The sequence below is a fragment of the Gracilinanus agilis genome, chromosome 3, assembly GCF_016433145.1.
Source record: "Gracilinanus agilis isolate LMUSP501 chromosome 3, AgileGrace, whole genome shotgun sequence".
Classification (NCBI taxonomy): Eukaryota; Metazoa; Chordata; class Mammalia; order Didelphimorphia; family Didelphidae; genus Gracilinanus; species Gracilinanus agilis.
The window spans coordinates 254,522,597-254,528,596 of NC_058132.1; the positions used below are offsets into that span (position 1 = coordinate 254,522,597).

At 39.1% G+C, this 6,000-nt stretch overlaps 1 protein-coding gene across 2 annotated transcripts in view; it reads right to left on the reverse strand.

Annotated features, from left to right (window-relative positions):
* The window catches only part of NOSTRIN (nitric oxide synthase trafficking), an 88,083-nt gene that overhangs the window by 14,404 nt on the left and 67,679 nt on the right, over positions 1–6,000 (reverse strand). The gene's annotated exons all lie outside the window — the stretch shown is intronic.

Here is a 6,000-nt window from a genome sequence, read left to right on the forward strand (position 1 = left end):
CATTCCTCCATAAACAAGACAACCCCTCTCTTGCCTGTGGGCATTCTCTCTGGCTGTCTGCCATACCTGGAATGTTCTCCCCCTTCATCTTGGCCTCTTGGCTTGGCTTTCCCGCCTTCCTTTAAGTCCCAACAAAAATCCCATCTTTTACAAGAAGCCTTTCTTAATCCCCTCTTCTAGTGCCATCTCTCTGGTGATCATTCTTATTTAACCTGTACTTGTTTGTATATCATCAATCATCTTCTTGGGAGCTAATATTCCTTTAGCTCTTACAATGTGGTAGGCCCTACTAACAACTCTGGGAGCTGAGTGCTATTATGATTATCTTCATTTTAAAGATGAAGAAATTGAATCAAACAGAAGTTGTGATTTAGCATCACACAGCCATTAGGGGAGCTCTATCCACTTTGCTGCTTATGTGAACTATGCAAATATAATCATTTGCATGTTGTGTTCCCAATGAGATTGTCCCTTTAGGGTAGTGATTGTCTTGCCTTTCTTCACTATGACCAATTTTTAGCACATCTCCTGGTTTATAGAAGATGCTCAATAAATGCTTATTGATTATTTGATTGATGATCAGAGTCAAGATCCAAAAGGGTTTTGGGAGGCTAAAGTACTGAGGTGAATCTAATAATGTGAAATTCATTAGGGATAAATGTAAAGTTTTGCACTTAAGTACAAGAAATCAATTTCCCAAATACAAAAGGGAGGCAGTATGATTAGAGAAAAGTAGTTTTTAAAAAATCTAGTGTTTTCAGAAGAAAAACAACTGCTTGAACACATGGGTTAATGCAGACATGATTTGGGATGTAGACTCTAAATGACCACCTCAGTGCAACTATCAATAATATGGAAATAGGCCTTGATCAATGACACATGTAAAAACCAGTGGAAATGAGCGTTGGCTACAGGGGTCGGGGGTTGGGAGGATGGAGGAGAGAGTAAGAACATGAATCATAACCACGGAAAATTTTTCTAAAAAAAATCTAGTGTTTTAAGTGAACTTCAAGTTCAATTTAATTTACCAGAATAATTCTATAGCCAAAAAAGCTAATGTGACGTTAGGGTACATTAAGAAGGACAAAGTTTCCAAAAATAAAGAAAATACATGCAATCCTACTGTATTCTACCCTCATTATATTAATCTGGAGTATTGTGTTCTATACTCTTCACCTTGATTTAAGAAGGACGTCATTAATTGTAAAAGGGCAACAAGGGTGATAAAGAACCTTGAGGCCTTGTCACATAAGGATCATTTGATGAGCTGAGGATGTTAAGTCTAGAGAACAGATGATTCACTGGGGACAGGATAGCTATGTTTATACATTTTAAAGCTACCATATGGAGAAGGGATTAAATTTGCTTTGTTTAACCAAAGAAAGAAGAATTAGAAATATTGGGTAGAGGTTGAAAAAAGGCCAATTTAGGCTTAGTATCAGGAAAATGTTTGCTAACAATTGTGTTACCCCAAAATGGAAAAGATTCTCTCAAAAGGTGACGGATCTCTCCCCCTTGAAATTCTTCAAGCAGCAAATAAATGATCACTTGTTGGATGTCTTATAGTGGAAATTATTTTTTATTAAAGGACTGTATTTTCTGACATCCCCTTCAGCTATCGATTTCAGTGATTCTGTTTTATTTTCTCTTTAGACTAACATCTTTAATTCCCTTGCTTATGACCCATTTGGCATGGATACCAGGACCATCAATATCATGGCCACCAGCCTCTGATCATGCTCTACCTTGTCAATGTCTCTCTTTAAATAAAGTAATGATGAGGGCAGGTAGGTGGCCCAGCGGATTGAAAGCCATGCCTAGAGAAGGAAGTCCTGGGTTCAAATTTGGCCTCAGTTACTTCCTACCTCTGTGACCCTGGGCAAGTCACATAATCCCATTGTCTAGCCCTTATTGTTCTTCTGCCTTAGAACCAATATACAGTATTGATTCTAAGACAGAAGGTAAAGATTTTTCTAAAGAAAAAAAATGATGAGAAGAGAGTATACAGGAAATATAAAACAGAGCTGATGTTCTCAAACTAATTTTTTTAACTTCATTGATTCATACTAATGATAGAGCCTTCCACTCATCATTCTGAATTTTTTTCATTTTCTTTCATTTTTTTTTAAACCCTTACTTTCCATCTTAGAATCAATACTTGTGTATTGGTTCTAAGACAGAAGCATGGTAAGAGGTAGGCAATGGGGGTTAAGTGACTTGCCCAGGGTCACAAGTAACTAACTTCTTTTGTATATGTAGAAATATATTCTATGTTAACTATGTGGATGATTGCCTTTACTGCCCCACTAGATCAGAAGTACATGAAGTACTGAGAATAAACCTCAGGTTTGTTTTACTCTCAAGCATTCCCAGCCCTACTAAGTCCTCCTTCTTTGAACACTGCTATTCTACTGTGAGCTTAATAAAATTTGGAGAAAGGGCCAAAAAAGGAATGAACTTAAAGGGCTGCATTAATTCTCATGCTTTAAGGCTTTGTTTTGATAAATACTATTTCCTTTTAATTATTTAGGTCAATATCCAATGCTATAAGTGACCTGTAGTCTACTTTTGCCATACATGAAAAGTTTAGTAATAAGTGTCATTGCAACTTGTAATAACCTTTATTCTATAATAAGTGAGATGCAGTAGTTGTGGATTTTTTGTTTTTTCTTTTCTAGAAACATTAGTTTGTGGATGAGTGAATTGAAATTATCCCGACCTTGCATAGCACCCCTGTTGAGAGACACTCATGCTCTGCAAAATGGATTAAAGAAACCCAGCTATAATATCTAACAGACTCCATCATAGAATAATTGAAACTGCTTTTATTTAGATTCCCAAACAATAAAAACCTGCAGCTACAACAGCAGGATATCTTGGGCATATTGGATGTTGTTAGGTATTATGCAAAGCAGAGGAAATGGGCAAAGAGAAGTTGGGCTCATTTGAAACACTGCTAAAATCTTTCCTTTTCCGTGAAACCTTCCCAGAATAATTCCACCAAGTTTTAATTCCTGGGAGCACTCCAGTCCTACCACAGCACTGTTGTTGTTATTGTTGTTGTTGGTGGTTTTGAGTCATTTAAGTAGTGTCAGACTCATTTGGAGTTTTCTCTTGGAGTTACTTGAGTGGTTTGCCATTTCCTTCTCCAGCTCATGTTTCAAAGGAGGAAACTAATGCCAACAGGGTTAAATGACTTGGTTAGGGTCACACATCTAAGTATCAGAGGTCAGATTTGAAGATCAGGTCTTCTTGACTCTATGTCAGGTACTCTACCTACTACAGCACTATTACATCTTAACAAAGCTCCAAGTAGTTTCCATTCTGTAATTTTCTCATATATGATTCATGTGGAACGAGGTCTCATGGTGTAATGAATAGAAAACTGGGCTTCAAGTCAGGAAGACCTAATTCGAATCCCACCTTTATTGCTCAATGGCCGTGTGATTCTGGACAAGTCATTTAACTTCTCAATACCCCACTAAAGTCTCTAACACAGGACAGTTGCCAATCTGCTGTGTCATTTGGAATTATTATAAGCCTTGGGAGACTACAAGTCCCAGGACTCTCTCTGTTATAACTTCCCCTGACAACTCCCACTTTTTTTTTTTTTTTTTTTTTTTTTAATTTTAAACCCTTAACTTCTGTGTATTGATTTATAGGTGGAAGATTGGTAAGGGTAGGCAATGGGGGTTAAGTGACTTGCCCAGGATCACACAGCTGGGAAGTATCTGAGGCCGGATTTGAGCCTAGGACCTCCTGTCTCTAGGCCTGGCTCTCAATCCACTGAGCTACCCAGCTGCCCCCTGACAACTCCCACTTCCTTTGTGGGAGGTGTCAGGTAAAGCATAAAAGAGAAAGTTTGGCGCCTTTTCTCTCTCTAGACCCTGGAATGCTCTGCTCTCCCCTGCTAGAGGCTGAACCCTGCAGATCTCTCTTGGTGCCTTTTCCCCTTTCTTCCTACCTCCTAGACCTTCTACTTCCTAGACCTTCCCCTTTCTAATCTAGATAAAACCTAGCTCTTCAAAACCCTAAAGTTGCTCTCTGATCATTCATTTGAGGTCAATTTCCCCTGGGGGGGGGCAGGGCTGGAGACCTCTACCTTCCTCTCTCCTTTCTCCCATTCCATCCTACCTTCCTCCCTTCACTTTCAGCACACACTGCATTGGTGGAGGGAGTTCTTGCACCTGGAAGCTCCTTATTCTAGTGAAACCCTGGGTTCCAATCAAGTATGAGTCATGTATTTTTGAAGAATTATTTGCGGGCATTTGGACTTTTCCATGATCCTGAAATGATATCATTTGGGTGGCTGCCTAATCTACTTCTATGGAGGTATGCCTCTTGCTTGAACAGTTGTTTTGTAGTTGGGTTCAACTCTTTGTGACCCCATAGACCATGAGGTTTTTGTGACAAGACTACTGGCATGTTTCGCCATTTCTTTTTCCAGTGGTCCCAGTGGATCCTTTTGTCACAATCAGAGGTTAAGTGACTTGTCCAGGGTCCCACAGCTAGAATGTGAAAAAGAATTCTTTACTCTGTTGTCTATCCTGAGTTAACACTAACTTAAATACTCCTGCTTAGTACCTCACTAGACTAAAGACAGGATTAACTCCTCCTGGTCTACTTTTGAATTGAATCAGGAAAAGATTAAACACCCTACTTAGTAGTAGGTGAGAAGCTAGCAAGGTACTTAGAGAATTCAAACCCTTAGAAATTCAATCAAATCAGGAAACTGAACCTTTTTGATGAGATCTTTACCTTCAGAAGGTGAGAAATCTATCCCACAGACACTGCTCCCTAAGCAGTGGTAGACAATTTGGAAACTGTGATTGGCTCCTGTGAAAAGGGGAAGGGATGAGAAGTCACCATAAAAAGTAAGTCCAGAACTCTTTCAGGGCAGATTGTCTTTGAGAAGATAGTCTGAAGAGATTGTCTTCTGGAGATAGTCTTAGATAGTCTTCAAGGGATCTTTACTGGAGACTATGGCTTGGATCATGGGTTCAGAGCTCAGCTTCTACTTGGACTCTTGACTCTTGGATTACTCCATTGGGTGAGTAAAAGGCGGGCCCCTTTCCTAGCTTCTGGAGAGACTAGCTTCCATCTTGGAGGAGACCATGTGGTTGCTCACTACCAGCATTCCTGTTTGAGAGTTAATTAATCTCTGCCTGGATTAAGCAGACCCAGAGCAAAACATTTAGGTCGATAGGATGGATAACTTCTCTAACCCCCTCACATTTCTCTTCTTTATTGTTTCCTCTTTATTTGTATATATTTGTAAATAAATTTCTGACTTAAGATATAATAAATATTGGCCGATCACAAAATTTCATATCATCATTGTCCAACCATTAATTTTAATCTTTACAGAAAGTATCTGAGACTAGACATGAACTTACGTCTTCCTGACTCCAGATCCAGTGCTCTTGGTCATGACATCATAGCTGCCTCTCTTGCCCAAATATGAAGTCACAAAATATTGATAACTGATTTGTCTAGAAATTTATAATCAAAGGTATCTGACTAGATATAATATAACAAACATTAATATTAAGCACCTAGTGTTTGTAGAACACCATGGAAGTCTTTGTTATTTAGGCATTCCAACTGTGTCCAGCTTCATGACCCCATTGGGGTTTTTTTTTGGCAAAGATACTGTGTGGTTTGCCATTTCTTTCTCCAGCTAGTAAGTGTGTGAGGATAGATTTGAACTCAGGAAGGTGAGTCCTTCCTGACTCCAAGCTGTGCACCCTATCCACTGTACCAGCTAGCTGCCCCAGGCATTGTCTAGGTAATAACAGGGTCACACATTACTTGCCAAGGCTGGATTGAACTTCCTCACTCCAAGTTCAAAGCACTGTATCTGTTAGCTGCTCATGAAAATGAAAATATAGACTTGAGAGTCAAAAGAAGAAGAAGAAGAAGAAGAAGAAGAAGAAGAAGAAGAAGAAGAAGAAGAAGAAGAAGAAGAAGAAGAAGAAGAAGAAGAAGAAGAAGAAGAAG